A 16,574-nucleotide genomic window follows, 5' to 3' on the forward strand; every position below is an offset into this window, starting at 1 on the left:
GTACTGTCCTACAAAACTCTGCGTTTGGAGGCCCAACACGAGTCTACAAGAAGAAGGTTGTGTAGAAGACATCGCGCCCTGCCGTGGCATCCGCACCGCCGGCGCCTCCCCGGCCTCGTCCCCTCATTGGCTCCCTCTCCTCTACAGCTAGACCGAGCCGGCCACGACATCGCTAGCGCCCCGCGAAGTCCCCGTCGCCGTAGGCTGCCACAATTCCCCCACGCCTACTGCAACCCCTCTGCACGTCGTGGGGGATCCCCCATCTCCTTCCCCCCTTAGCCGCGCCCCCTGCCACCACGCTACCGCATCCCCAGCCACGCCTAGCTCGCCGGCGCGGCTGGTTCATACCCGTGCTTCCCCCCGCTCGCGTTCCCCGCGCACACGCGCGTGCTCGCCGCGCTCATCGCAGCCCCGCGAGCCCCTGCCTGCGCCCAGCTCCGCCCACCGCTAGCACCTTCGGCCGCCGCTCACCACCACCATCACCGTCATCGACCCCCTCGCTGGTCACGGTCGCCGGTGGCCGGTGGCCTCACCCTTGGCCGGTTCGGTTAGTGGGGATTAGGCCCCCACTAACCCCCCCCCTCCCTCCGTGTGAAACTGGCAGTGGTGGCCCATGCCCTTAAACATTTTATAAAAATGTTTACATAAATAAACATGTAAATAGATAATTGGCTAAATTAATTAATTAATTAATTCACTTAATTAAGTTTAATTAGATTAATTAACCCGTATTAAGTTAATCGGTACGACAAGTGGGCCCAATCCAATTAGACTAATTATATTGGATTAATTAATTGTGATAATTAATTTAGCCTAAACAGTCACTTATAGGTGGGTGCCATCCACGTTATTAATCTGTTTAAATTAGGTTAAAACTTAATTAAAATGTGTCTAAGACAGGTGGGGCCCACTAGTCAGTTTTGACCAGTCAACCCAATGTTGACTGCTAATGTCAGCATGCCATCATGCTGATGTCATAAATGTTTATTGAATTAAAATAATCTATTTGAAATCCTTGATAATAATAAACTTTAAAAATTAATGTAAAATAATTCGTAATCCGGATGGAAATATTTTGTACATGAAAGTTGATGAGTAAAACGGAACGTACCCGTATACGTTGTCCGTTCGTTTGTCACGCGTCCCTAGCATAGCAAATATGGAACTTTTCCATCGTTTCGTTTGTCCGATAATAGCCAGAGACCCGAGAAATATCATGAGATATTTTCCCGATCCGTCCATGACGTATAGTACCGCGTTAGCTCATGCCTAGCGCTGTCTTTAGCCATGTCATACTTTGTGATGCATTTGATTGCTCTGTTATTGATTGTGTTTATCCTACGTTACTTCATTTCCGGTAGACCCCGAGACCGATGATGATCCGGTGATCGACTACTCTCTGGTCGAGGATCCGTTTTTGTTTTGAGAGCAACCAAGCAAGTAAACCCCCCTTAATCATTTCTAAATCGCCTATTTCTTTCTCCCTCATGCTTGCATTAGATTTTGCTACTATTATAGTTGGCTCCTACATCTGATGCATAGCCTGTTTTTTATGAACTGTTACCTTATTGTACCTATATCTAAACCATTAGTCCAGTTGCCCCTGCTTTTTCATCAAGTCTCGATCATCTGATCGACGATCCAAGACCCGTCACAGCACCCACACCCCCTTAGTTGTACGACACTGCGGAGCTACTATCTAGTATCGAGGGTGACACCTCGATACGTACTCCGGATGTTAGCTCTGTAGTGTAGTTGACCGGCGGTGGTTCTTGGAGGGTGATTCCTCCTTCACCACCTTCAATAAACGACTCTGTCGTACAACCCATCAAGCATGCACCATCGATGGTGATTCCTCCTAGGCCACCTTGACGGTTACATCGTTTGTAATCCATCGAGGGTGATAACTCGCATCCCTCTGATGTTACAGCCACACAGCTACTTGACCTTGTTACTGGGTACTTGATGAATGGTTTGTTGCGGGTGGATTCCCGCGTGGATGTGACGATGTGTAAATTAAAATGCCAATGCATTTGGGTATTTGATGTGGGTTGGTTGTAGACCTTTTCGCACTCACCGTCCACGTGGGAGAAGTTTTGGGTACTCGACGTCGTGGTATCACCCGAAGCTCTTTAGACGTCAGCATTGGAGCGGCGCGTGCCCGAGTAGTCTGGATAAGCATCGTTCTTGTATAAGAGGTGTCAGGACTGACATCGGCCGCCCACACAACGTGCAGGAACACAAAGGGTGATGGGCCTATGAACCTTGTGCGTTTAGGATTTAGACCGGCGGGCTCGCCTCTTTGTTGAGCCTAGGTAAGGCTGCTATGTGTTTATCTTCCGAGGCCGGGCATGACCCTAGAAAATGTGTCCGGCCAGAGTTTATCAAGCGTGACGAGTAAGATGGTGCACCCCTGCAGGGATGAAAATTAACTATTCGAATAGTCGTGTCCACGGTTACAGGACGACTTGGAGTTGTGCCCCGATCTTATACAACTACAACTGTTACTTAACTGGAATATTTGCTTCGGGATTGCTTCCTGGTAGGGAGTCGAGGAAGAATCTCTGGGTGTGACCTTAATTAATATTGCTGCAACAATATGACTATATTTTTGTGCTACTTCCTCTACTCTCGTCTATTGCTGCAAGACCGCCGAAGATGCTAGTCTTTGATAGGACTTGTCCTCTCTCTCTATTATCGCATTGTTGTAGTCAGTCCACATATAACCCCCTTTCCTTTGATACTGATGCATAGTTAACATAGTTCTGATGTCAGTCTTGTGAGTACTTTGGATGAGTGTTCACCGTTGCTTTGTTCCCCCTTTCCCCTTGATCTGATTGCTGCGACCAAATGATGGAGCCTAGGAGATGGCGTTTTCTGCCGATGACGACTGCTACCCTGGATGTCTTCTACTACGTGGAGGGCGATGGCGACCAGGACTAGTTTAGGAGGTTCCCAGGCAGGAGGCCTCGCCTCGTTCGATCGTTGTATATTTTATGCTAGCCTTCTCTAAGGCATTATCATGTTTCATGTGTGTACTCAGATATTTGTTGCTTCCGCTGACTCGTGCGTTTTTCGAGCTTCTGTATTTTAGCCCTCAAGGCCCCTGGCTTGTAATATGAAGCTTGTATGTTTTTATTTGTGTCTAGAGGTGTGTTGTTATATCTTCACGTGAGTCCTTGAGCTTGATCGTATGCATTTGCGTGTATGATTAGCGTACGATCAAATCGAGGGCGTCACGCATCATGAACATTCCCGAGAAACCATCGTAGACTTGTCAGTGTGGCGTTTCCATCTTTCAAATCCTTACCAAAAGTCTAACAAAATTCGTGGGTCACAGAAATGACCATTTAGATTCTTTATTCAAATGAAAGAGACCATGGCATTTCTAACCGAACCCCTACAAATAGTGGAGTGTAGGGTGGAGGAAACCCTTAGTGGAGTATATTTACTCCACTAAGTTTAGTCTCGACCTAGCCGATCCCCTATATTTAACAGGGTAAGCTTATATTTTTTCTAAACTTTGCAATTGTAGTATACATTGCAACTACATATTAGCACACATATAGAAACTAATTATAAACTTGAATGTTCAAAAAATCACAAATATAGTTTACAAACTGGATTCATAGTCTAGAAGCCGGATTATCCAAATTTGAACACGCTGAATGGTCCAAGTGTAGCAAATATCATGTGATAGAACAACTAGGACTTTAGCGAATGATGCTCAATAAGATCTTGTTGGAGATGTGCACGAACTTGTCGGTTCTCGATCTTGTGATGCTCCTCAAGAGATGTCAGAATCCTATTCGTATCATACTTTAGCTCAATCGGAGTCTCGTTGATGATGTACCAAAAGTTCTCAGACATAACCCTCTCATCTTCAATGATCATGTTATGCAATATTATGCAACAAGTCATGGTCCACCATATAACCTTGGAGATCCACTACTCGGTAGGGCCATGGACAATTGTAAAGCGCTTCTCAAGCACACCGAAGGCTCTCCCAACATCTTTCCTAACAACTTCTTGACACTGGTCAAAGTGAATGTTTTTGTTAGCTTTTGGGGGCAGAATTATTTTGACCAAGGTGGCATGTGATGGATAGATGTCATCCGCAAGGTCGTAACCCGTCGAGTAGTTGTGCTCTTTGACCGAGTAGTTGCAAGGAGGGGTTTCATCTGTAATAAGCCTAGAAAATGGTGGTGCTCTCGACAGCACATTCAAGTCACTGCGAGAGCGAGACAAACCAAAGAATGAAGGCCCTATCCAAAGATTTTTTGATGCAAGTGCCTCAAGTATGATCGTTGGATTGTCGGTGTGGCCTTTGCACTGACCCTTCCACTCCTCATGACAATTCTTCCGTGTCGAGTGCATATAGTCAAGTGATCCAAGCATCCCTGACCATCCTCTTGCTTCACTATCAGTCATCAGCCTCTCGGTGTCCTCCTTGGTCGGTGCTCTCAAGTATTTCGGGCGAAAGATATCGATCACTTGTTATGTGAACCTTCGATCAGCGTCCAAGCTTGTGGTTTCACAAATGCGGACTTGGTCATCAATTGCATAGGCTGAACATCCAAATGCCAAGACTTGAACAATCGCAATGCAATTCGTCAGAAGGCTTGCACTTATCTCTCCACATGCATTTCTCCGAAGCTTGAACGAGTCATCGTATCTATCAACGGGTTTGGTAATGGTGAGGAAAAGACTTGTGTGCATCCGAAAGCATCGGCGAAAGTACTTCTCCGAATAGGTTGGCCTTGGATCAAAGTAGTCCCCCGTGATCTTGGCATGTCCCTCGCTTTATAACAATGATATGTATGTGGCCAAGCCATGATCCTCTCCTAGGTCGTCGAACATCATCATTGAAAATTATGCCTAAAATACTGTCAAAGTCATCATCGTCTCCTTCCTCTTCGAATGTCGACGAGTCCTTTAAGACCATATCCCTCAACCATTTCATCTACAATACATAAAAAACTCACCTAGGCAATTCGCCAAACAGTTGCAGTGCGGTGATGGTGCACCAGCCAGACGGTGTCATTTGGACCAAACCGGCGGGCGGCGACGCGAGCAAATGACCTATGGTGGTGTGCAAGCAAGGTGAGATACGACAACCGACAGAAAAAATATGTTACAAAGCAATTCGACGAATCAACAATGCCGACACCAACGGCGTTTCACCTTGATTCCGGTGACAGGGGCCGAAACAGGCTCGACGTCGGGCAAAAGGCGACGGGGGTGATGGAGGCAACAAGGTAGCGGTGGGGCCAATGGGCGGTCGCAAGTAGGCGCGCCAGCAAAGATTGAGGGGGAGGGGTGACGGGAGGGAGAAGCCCGGCTTTTTACTCACCCATCAATGGATTATATTTTGAAAAAAGGTTATGACCGAAGTATATTTTTTTCTCCTTACATCGGATTGGAGATCGATTAGATACGCATTACTGGAATAAAACAAACTTTTCACTCTTTAGTGCACGATAGGAGATCGGTTATAAATGCCCTGGCATACTTGATATCATGGTGAATGGTCTAGCCGCTTATGTGTTGGGAGTCGTTGATCGTGTTGGTACTCTCCTTGTTGCGTGCTCTTCTTCCGACGAAAAGTTCAGAATTGATCGTTTTGGGGGTAACAGTAAGGATCAGTTATATTATCCTTTATCATAACTGTGAAAGAAACAATGCGTTGTAGCCACGAAGCTTTGGTGGTGTCAAGGAGTTCATACCGTAAAGAAGATTTTTAGAACATCCCTCTTTTAGAACATCTCTAGCAGATCATTTATATCATGAACCTTTATACTATGTTTACAGTTCGCGATTGTCTTTGGATATAAACGTCTTCAGATATAAACAAAAAACAGCCGTGACACATTAAAATCGAATATGAACTCTTGAAATTAAAAAACGCACATTCGTGCGTGAAATTAAACTAGTTCATAATAGTCGATCATCTTCAAAAGTCATACAAACTACAAACTGTAAAAATAATATTTGAAGACCCGCGTCATCATAACCCGAATGTATAAAATTTGGCTCACCGAACGATTGCGGTAGCGACGCTGCGGCGTCAGAGGAGTTCAATCCTCGTTGTCGGAGACGAGGTCAACGTAGAACTCATAGTGTTGCTTAGCTATGAGCCACCACTCTTCTTGGTTTGCGGTGAACTCATGCGCCGTCGCAGGCTCGTGCTCGAGGAAGATCTTGTTGATGTCGGTGTCCCGTCATTGCCGCTCCTCCTCCTCCTCCCGCTAGAGCGTGAGACGAGGGCCGCCACAATGGCGTCCGCCTACGTCGGGGGGGAACTAATCCTCCGACCCGTTCATGCCTCGCCACTCCGGCTCCGTCTCCCTCTTCAGCGCCCGGAGCGTCGGGAGATCCGCTGGCTCTCTTTTGAGTGGTGTGAGCGGCATCCGCATGCTCGAGGCACCGGCAGAGGAGCCGAAGGACAACCCACGATAGAGGAGCCGGAGGAAAGTCCATGGTGGAGGAGCACCTGCCTGCGGTCGTACTCCTCCGTCTCATGACGGAGGAGCGACGACAGCGGCTTGTGTATCTATTTGTGGCGTGCTTCCTCGCTGCATCGGATGTGACACACTGCTGTCGCTCGGGGTCGTCGCCACCGTCCACACGGCGGCTCGAGCTCCACATACCGCGCCACATGGTGGAGTGCGGCGGTGAACAATTGAGATGGAAGAGGGGGATTGCGACGACCGTGGGATAGGGTTTTGCCCCTTAAGTCAGCACAACCCATAGTTATACCGTGCTAGGGGGGTTTCTCGGCCATTGTAAAACTTTATAGGTCGGGGCGACTACGGGCTCTAGTCTCGCCAAAAATGAGCCAAACTTGTATAATCACTCACTTATTACAAGATGACCCTTTATACGGGTTTGCTAGAGTTTCTCTTAGGAGCAACTTGAACTGGGCGACCTATTTCATCCGTGCGTGTTTGTTTGGGTTGTCGTGGGACCAAAACTAGGCCCAACACGGGGACCCAAACGCAAACGCGTCTGTTTTTCGTTCACCCGTGAACCATTCCAGGCCCAAATTTGGGCCGCATTTGCGTAGGCGCGGACAAGAGACGGACGCACATGATGCCCGCCCTTCTCCTCCTCCTAGCTTGCCAGTCGGTGGCACAGGGCCACCATTTCCCCCCAGTACCCCAAAAAAACTCTCGCCCGCTCGCCCACGCGCCATGGACGACGATGCGCCGACCCTCGACGTCGCCGCGAGGTTTGCCTCCCTTGCCTTTACCGGCACCCTCTCTGACAAAGTAGTCAAGTCCTGCGGCGCCCGTAAAGACCCGGCGTCGACCAAGAAGAACAAGGTGCTAACATACAAGGAGTGCTTCGTCCAGTCGTCGAGGTGGAAGTACCGCCGACATGCGCAAGTAGCCAGTATCGACACCGCGGTCACGTCCGCCCTCGCCTACACCGCAGGAGCAAGAGGCTGACACCGTGAAGACTAGCCACCTCGTTCGTGAGGCCACAAGGCAGGCCCTGCTTATGATAGGGTTAAGGCCACGCCAGCAAGGGCTCGTCGCTGCAACTGTGCCCGCGGACACTACCGGCTCGTTGCCTGTTCGTCCCTCATGACCGGACTCGTCGCGCATGTCGACCACGTCATAGGCGCGCAACTTCGACTCCCACCACATGCAAGCCTCCCGTTTGTCCAACTCTACATGCTCCGATTCGCCGCAGGTGGTCGCGAGTGCCACGCCAGCGCCCATGGCCATCGATCTCAACGCGACACCTGTGGGCGATGGATCATACTCTGGGGTGGGGCGCACGGTAACGGTAGCGCGAGATCCTAGCCGACGCCATAGGGAACACCCGCAACCTGTTCGACAAAATGTCGGATGCGGACGACGAGGCTAGCCGCTTGTTCATGGAGATCATCATCTTGAAAGGTGGTGGCGGTGGCATTCCCTTTGATCTCGATGAGACACAAAGACAAGATGGCCGAGCCTCCTTCATGGATGGCCACGAGGGCATGTGCAGCATGTTTGGTGAGGACAATGGAGGCACGACCCACCCCTTCATGGAGGACTAACTCGGCATGGGCAGCTCTTTCCAGCTAGAGCACGAGTTCCCGAAAGACTATGGCGTATACAAAGAGTATGATAAACTAGACATAGATGGGGAGCCATTGTTTTCCAAGCAAGAGCTCACCACCCAAGCCAATGCAAACAAGAAGCGATAGAGAAAGCGGACCAAAGTATACACAAAGAATGAGTACAAACTCCTTTGTGAATGTTGGAGAAACATTGGCCAAGATCCCAAGATAGGCTTCAAGAAAAAGGCTTCGATATTTTTGCAAAGAGTGCATCGCGAGTTCCACAAACGCAAGAAGTTTAAGCCATACCAAATTGAGAGCAAGCGTGGTTTCGTTTCATTCGGCAAGCGTTGGAGGGCGATACAACAAGAGTGCAACAAGTTTTGTGCCATCCTTGAGAGCATCGAGGCCCGTCCCATGAGTGGCTTGAGCATCAAAGACATGGTATGCCGACATGCTTGTTCATTTTATTGCTCATTTGATTGTCCCGTAGCTAATACACTTCCTTGTATGCTTGCCGACAAGATTCCTCATATGCTTTCTTGACCATTTCTAGTCCTTCCAAGCTTTGTAAGCATTCAAGACCCAATATGAGGGCAAGTCCTTCAACCTCACCCATTGTTGGATGATCATCAACAGAGAAGAGAAGTTCAAGACACAATACGCCACCATCAAGGCGCGTGGAGGGAATGCAGCCGTTGAAGATCATGGTGAGAGGGAGAAGTCGTGGTCGTGGGGGAAGACCAACTTCAAGAAAGAGGACAAGTGTGAGCCGACGTCCCCTGCCTTGCAAGCTACTTTGCAAGGCATGATCACCAACAAGGATTCAACAAAGGAGAAGCACCGATAAGACAAAGAGGAGCAAATTAGGGCCTTCATGGAGATACAAAAGAAGAAACTCGCGTTTGAGGTAGAGAAGCAAACGAAGATGGTCAAGATAGAGGCCACCAAAGTCGCCGCCAAAGCAAGAGAAGTCGGGCTCGCTTGCATGACCAATGGGGTGGAGATCATGAAGGTCGACTTGAGCATGGTCTCTCCAAAAAAGCGGTCTTGGTTCGAAAAAATACAGACCCACATGCTCAACCTCGATGATGAGTCATCTATGGCCAACAACATCATGTTTTTAATACCCGCAAGTGTGTCGGCATGACTACGGCCAAGATGGCGTGGTAGAACTACAATCTTATTTTGTGTGTTGGCAAGTACATCCATCATGAACTGTGTACTTTTTTCAAGGCTGACATATATGCCGGCCGCTGGCATATTATCGATGTGAACTCTTAAAGATGGCATGACAGCATGCATGATCTATGGTCGAGGATCTTAAAAAAAACTATTTTGTACGAACGAAAAATGGGTCGCTCCATTGAACACACGACCAACTAATATGCATAAGAGCCTTGAAATAGGCTTTCATCCGACTTTATAAATAGAACAACGATCCATACAACCCGCACATAAGTTCACCCACACGTAGGAGCTGGGGCGACGACATAGTATGGCCTAAAAAAGTAAAATAAATGAGAAAAAAGCCATCTAGTAGCGTTAAAGCCTTGGTCCTACATGGAAGCCAGACGCCGCGCCGTACCGAGAAGAGCGTCAACCATACCATCGAGGAGCGTCCGGTCGCGCTGTCTAGAGAGTGGATGTCAATGTTGCATAAAAGCCAAGAATTTAAAGAAGAAATCAGACGTTTGCCTCGGAAAAATCCGCTCTATCACCAATTTGCATAAGAGAGCGGATAAATTAATTTAATCAAATAAAAAACAAACAAAACGCGTCCATTTGTATCGATTGGTTGAAGTTGGTCTAAGGAAGGCATGTCATTCGATCCTTCCGAAAGATGATACTACTACTCGTACCGCTGGTGTATTAGCACTACAAAGGGCAGCGCTCTGCGCTGACGCGCCAGTCGAAACTTTCGGCCGACGCGTCGGTCGAAACCGATCCGCCGGTCGCACGCGGGATGCACCGTTAGATCTTTCATGCAGCAAAAATCCCTTGATGCAGCAAATTTAGGTCACGCTACAACAAATTTCGTTCACGGTTGCAACAAAAATATGATTGTAGCAAAAAATATCAATGTGGTCATAGCAAAAAACAACGCTGATGATGCGCAGTAGCAAAACAGAATGTGGGTTGTAGCAAAAACAATCCGGTGAACTCGGGTTGCAACTCTCACGAACGTGTATGTAACTTTTTTTAGTAAATGGTTGCAGCAAAAAATGACACCGATTGTAGCAAAAATTAACACGGTTGTAGAAAAAATCAAACACCGGTTCTAGAAAAAAATCAACGAACTCGAGTTGCAATCAAACGTGGATGAATTTTTTTAATTAACAAATTATAGCAAAATAAGAAACGTTTATAACAAATTTAGACGTGATTATAACAAATCTGAACGAAATAATGTTGCATGTCTGGCCAGGTAGCCGCACGGACCTCGCGTGACCGGTCGAACGCGCGCTCGCTGCAAGCGTTTCCCCACTACAAAACGTTCCATTATTGCATGGGGCACCAGAACACTGAGATTTTCTCTCTACCTGCAGTAAAAAGAGCACACAGGCCCACCTACTGCTTTACCAAGGTAACACAATTTACAAGCTGAGTGTCACATGAAACCCTATAGCTATAGCATGCAGGCTCCACTCCGTAGCCAACTTTGGAAAATACGTCTCTATCTTTTTGAGGCACCAAATTTCCGCAGCACCCTATGGCGGTGTAGGCAGGTAGGCACACACCCTCCTATGTGTTTTGCCCCTAGCGGTACAAGTACCACTACTGTTGCTGCACACTGCTGCACTGAACGAGCCAAGCAACATCACACCATGAGCTAAGCACGCCGTGCATCAAATCGTCCCTAAATATCAACATGGAGTCTTAACACTTTAGGCCAACTCCATGGCACGATTCAAAAGGACGTTCATTTTATTCGGATTCTAATGTTTGGGTCGACCAGAGGGCCGCCATCTTCTATTTGAGTGGGTACTGCGCTTTCGCTCCGTCCGTCGGCGGTCAAATGCGCATTTTTTAATGCAAATGTCTAAACTAAAAGAGATATTGAATACGATTTTCTGCAACCAAATAAATCACGTAGTACCACAATAATAAGTATTCCTACCGTTCTAAAATAAATATCTTAAGATTCGTATAATTTTATACTAAAACTAGTATAAAGTTGAGACAGTTATTTTGAGACGGAGAGAGTATAAGTCTTTGTAACGATTTAATTAAGAAACTACACACGGCGTAAAATGAGTGAATCTACATTCTAAAGTGTGTCTATATACATCCGTATGTAGTGACCTAGTAAAACATTCAAAAAAACTTATATTTAGAAATGTAGGTTGTAATCTACAACTGAATAAAAACCATAAAGTTCACAACTGAATTTAAATTGTCATAAGTTAATTGAAATTAAGTAAACCAATACACCTATTGGTTGTCAAGGTAAGTCCATATATGCCTAGCCAAGTCATTTTAGAGTTAAACGTGAGTTACCCAATCGTGTATTTCTATATGAAATTGGTTAAGCTGTGAAGAAGTTGTGAGTTCTTCGTGCTCAGACACACCATTTTCATTTTAAAATTAAAACCCTTGATCGTAGATGATGTCACCATGTCTATCCTCCATGATCACGTTGTGCATGATCTCATAAGAAGTCATCATCATCCAGAGCTTCTTGTTGTTCCATGTTCTCATATGGTGTTGAACAATAGCCCATCAAGATTGAAGCACATCAAAAGCACGTTCCACATTCTTTCTAGCATTCTCTTGTGTTTGGGCAAATCTATGCATCTTCTCTCCTTTCGAATTGGATATTATCTTCACAAGAGTTGACCACTGGGCAGAGATACCATGAGCTCGCAGTACCCCTTGTTGTACTAGTGGTCATTGATCTCACAGTTGACCTCTGAAAAGTGGCCTTCTGCAAGCATTGCAAACACTGGAGAAAGCTCACAAGAACTCCCCCAAAGCAAGGGGCGGGTGGGGCAGTGTGTGGATGTATGGCGACAAGCATGGGCAGCAACGGAGCGACCGAAAAATAGGTATTGGCGGCTATGACATCGAGGGCGGGAGGATGTAGGGCGTGTAAAGAAGGGAGGAACGCGTACATTTCGCCAACGGGCGGGCTAGAGGAAGGACAAGGAGAGCACCCACGTGTGTCTGCTTCGTGTCCGTGCAGACACGAAGACTTCCCAAACTTGCGCTAGATATAGGCCATGGGCAGACAAAAACGGAAGTCGTCCATTTGGGTCATCTTGTAGGGACGATATTTCTGTCTGTTTTAACCTAAACGAACGTGCGCGAAGCAAATGGCATCGTGCGTTGGAGTTGGCCTTATGTTATCCAATGTTGTGCATCAAACATGTGACCGACTTTCGCTAAACCGGAAATAAACTTGTGAGGGTTTGGGGGAGTCCGACCGTGTATCACCTTGGACTTGGACACAACCGACACACCCAAAACTCCCCCTTCCAGAGCCGCTTCCCCTACTTCATAACTCCGGTCAGCGTCCAGTTCTTTCTAGGCAACCGTTGTTGCACCCAGACGCCTTGTGCTTCACCGCCTTTGTACCCCCGGATATGTCCGCACTTCAGTTATCGTCCGCCCCTATCACTGTCGTCCATGGAAAACACCATGCCCTACAAGTATTCGATCAAATTCCATTGATAATTTGTTTACTTCCTCCTTGTTTAACATGAAGCATGCACAATGGTAGGGTACTCGATGATGGAGGATGCATTGTTGTGCGGCGCGTGGTTGGCCACAACTCGGGGGGTTTGTAGGCATGAAGCAAGAGAGCACGATATTATTTGGCAACACGTGCATTCTTTATTGCACGAGCACAAGCAGTGCATGCTTTACAATTTGGATGTGATTCATTATCGCAACGCAAAGTTGTTTCCATTGGTGTTACGTCATTCTAAACGATGTCATGAAGTATTACGGTGTGATTGCACAAGTAAAAACAATATGGCCAACGTGCACGCCAATCATGAAGATTGTAACTTTTGCTCCTAGTTTCTCTAGGTGTTTGTCAACTCTTCAATTCACTCAATGTGGCACCTTGTTGATCATGTCATTGAGGGCAAGCCCTTCACTCGTTGTTGGATGAATATGATACCGAGGGGGGAAGGGGCATCTAGGTGAACAACATGCATCGTCACTACAGGAAACTAAAGATTTACATCCACTACTATTCTTTGCCGTCATCATTTTGTCGGGCAAGACGACAAAGACAAATTTTGCTGACACCTCCCGACAACAATAAACAACTGACGACAAAGATACTTTCTCGTCTGGCTTTTCTTTTACAAACGGCAGAGAGCTCACTTTGTCGTTTGTAAAGAGAAAGGCAAACGACAATGATACTTTGTCGTGTGTCTTTTTATTTACACAGAGCAAAGAGCTCACTTTGCCATGTGTAAAGAAAAAGGCACACGTCAAAGACTTTGTCGGTTGCCTTTTTTTACAAACGACAAATTGAGCTCTTTGTCGTCTACAAATAAAAAGGCAGACGGCAAAAAGAAAGCACATCCCACGGATCCAGCCCATGGACGAGTGACGTGGCAAAGTCTGCTCGACACGCACTTCACATATGCCCATGATCTACACCACATACTCCCCACCCACCAGCCACCACAGCCCACCCACCATGCTGCATAGCCCACCCCACCACTAGTCCCTTATCCTCCCTGCCCCCACACCACCACCACCACGTTGCACTCCTCGCCTCCACCGCTCGCACTCCTCGCTCCACCGACCGTCGACGGTGCACGCCCACCGGAGCTCCATGCCGGCCTGCCACCACCATAGCTCCATGCCGGCCGGCGCCATCGGCCGCACTTCCACCACCCTTCCATGGCCGACCCCATCGGAGCTGGCCTGCCCCAGATCCACCTCCGACCCGCGAGCATCTGCGTCGCCATCCACCATGGATGCATGCCCCGTGTCAACCACTTCGAGGACCTCGAGACCGCACCGCCATCCGTCATGGATGCATTGCCTGCATCGCCGGCTGCCATGGATGCATGCCCTTGCCGCTAACCACCATGGATGCATGCCCGTGCCGTCGAACGTCGTGGCTGCGCGCCTAAGCTCACCACACGTGGATTCCGCCCGGCATAGATGCACCTCCACACCCTCTCTCTTCCTTTGATTTGGAGGCAGGGGAGAACACCAGCTGCTCGTGGTGTTGACCGGGCCAAGGATGCGGGGCTCTACCGTGACCGCTCGAGGGATACACACTTAGGGGAGATCAACAACAGGGCAGGGGCGCGACAATGGCAGAGCTTTTTTTTCTTTTCTGTATATCTTCTGTGTAAATTGATATATACAAAATATTGTAGTAGAGTTTTGTATTTCGATCTATGGAAAATGTTCATGTTCACATGTTTCAGATGTGTAAATTTTGTAAATCGATCTATGAAAAATGTTGTAATAGAACTTTGATCCGCGTGTTTCGATGTTCATGTGCCTTGTGTATTCTTTTAAAACTAAAAAACTCTTTGCCGTCTATAGTGTAGTGTGCCTTACGCCAACGATGTTCACCTTGTCGTCCGTTGGTTGAACGGTTGACGGCAAAGATGATTACATTTCCATCTGTTAATAAGACAGTTGACGGTAAAGCCGAAGCTTATCTGACTGTAAAGATGCTCCCTTTGCCTTGTGTTAACAGAACGGCTGACGACAAAGCCAAAGTTTGGCTGACGGCAAAGCCTTTGACATCTGCTTGATAAAAAGTTAACGACATAGTTTTTTTTACCCATTCATAATATGCCATCAAGCTGATGGTAAAATCTGCGTCGTCTGTATATCAGCACTTGCTGTGTGTTATTGTCTAACGGTAAATTGCTTGATTTTCGTAGTGCGTTGAAAAGTTCAAACTCATGGGAGGCTTTTTTTTAACATGGTCCTTCATACCTCCCATTTTGACATGAAAGGTAAGACTATAAAATCGACCTAGCCGTGGATTCCATTAAATATCGGGTCTGATTAACTTTTACATTTTTACCTACCATGTCAAAAGATGGGATAGGAAATACCATGTTAAAGTTGCTCAACTCATGAAAATAAAGTTTGACATGAAGGTTGCTCTCGAGGTGCATGGTTAAATTCGAGATTGATTAAATTTATAAACTTGTTGAACATCCCATGCTTTTATGACGATTTGAATTTATGGTTGAATTACTATTGATTGGTAATTCAAAGCGAGGCTACACGACAGACATTTGTTTTAGTTTTTCTTTTAAAAAGAAACAGACAATTAGGTGTCTATGTACACGTTCGGTTTAGGGTGTGAGTTTTGATGCACCGCGTTTTAGATGCCCAAGCCCGTATAATTATTCCGTAATCTCGCTGCTCTGGTTGACATGCACGTGTGCTAGCACAGAGAATCCAAGGAGAGTCCATCGTTCTGTCTGCTGTGTTAAAATCTTCTGTGAGGGCACCTCACGGGATTAGAAACCTGAGTTTATTCACTTCTTCCTTTTTTCCATTGGCGACCTAGTTAGAAATTAAGTATCTTTAAATTTCAAGCACATGTTAGAGCAACTCTAACTGACCGACCCAAACAGACGATGATTTTGTCTGTTTTTTGTTCGTTTGGATTGTCCGTCGGTTTTGTGTCCGCCCGGTTTAAATTTTGAATTGACAGCGCGTCCAATGCACCGATTCATATTTGTCCACGTGGCCGGCTAGCCATTGGTTTTTAACAAATACAAACATTTTGCATATTTAAAAAAAATGATATAACATAGTTTAACAACCGAAAATAAAATATAGCAAAGTTTTACAAGCCCAATAAAAATTAAATTGTCTACAAGATACATCTATTGATTGTCAATATGATCTCATATATGCTCAACCAAATCATCTTGCAACTGGATATGAGTTTTCAAATCACGCATTTCATGATGAAACTGGATGAATTGTGCAAACGATGCCGCTTCTTCACCATGCTGAGGCATCACATTGTCATCCTGAAACTCAAACCCTTGATCATGGAGACGTTCTGGGCGCTCATCCTCTATAATCATATTATGCATGATCACACAAGCAGTCATCACTTTTCACAACTTCTTGGTGCTCCAAGTTCTAGAAGGATACCAAACTATGCCCCATCGAGATTGGAGAACACTAAAGGCACGCTCGACATCCTTCCTAGCACTCTCTTGCTCTTGGGCAAATCTTTTCCTCTTCTCTCTGACAGGGTTAGAGATTGTCTTCACAATAGTGGTCCACTGTGGATAGATTGTGTCAGCTAGATAGTATCCTTTGTTGTAGTTGTGACCGTTGATGTTAACATTGACCGACGGGCTATTGCCTTCGTCAAGCCTTGCCAACACCGATGATCGTTGAAGCACGTTGATATCATTGTGCGATCCGGCCATGCCAAAGAAAGAGTGCCAGATCCAGAGATCTTGAGAGGCCACGACCTTAAATATGATAGTGCAAGCCTTGGCATGGTCCTTGTACTGGCCTTGACAAGCAGAAGGGTAGTTCTTCAACTCCGAGT

Source organism: Hordeum vulgare, chromosome 3H, assembly GCF_904849725.1.
Source record: "Hordeum vulgare subsp. vulgare chromosome 3H, MorexV3_pseudomolecules_assembly, whole genome shotgun sequence".
Lineage (NCBI taxonomy): Eukaryota > Viridiplantae > Streptophyta > Magnoliopsida > Poales > Poaceae > Hordeum > Hordeum vulgare.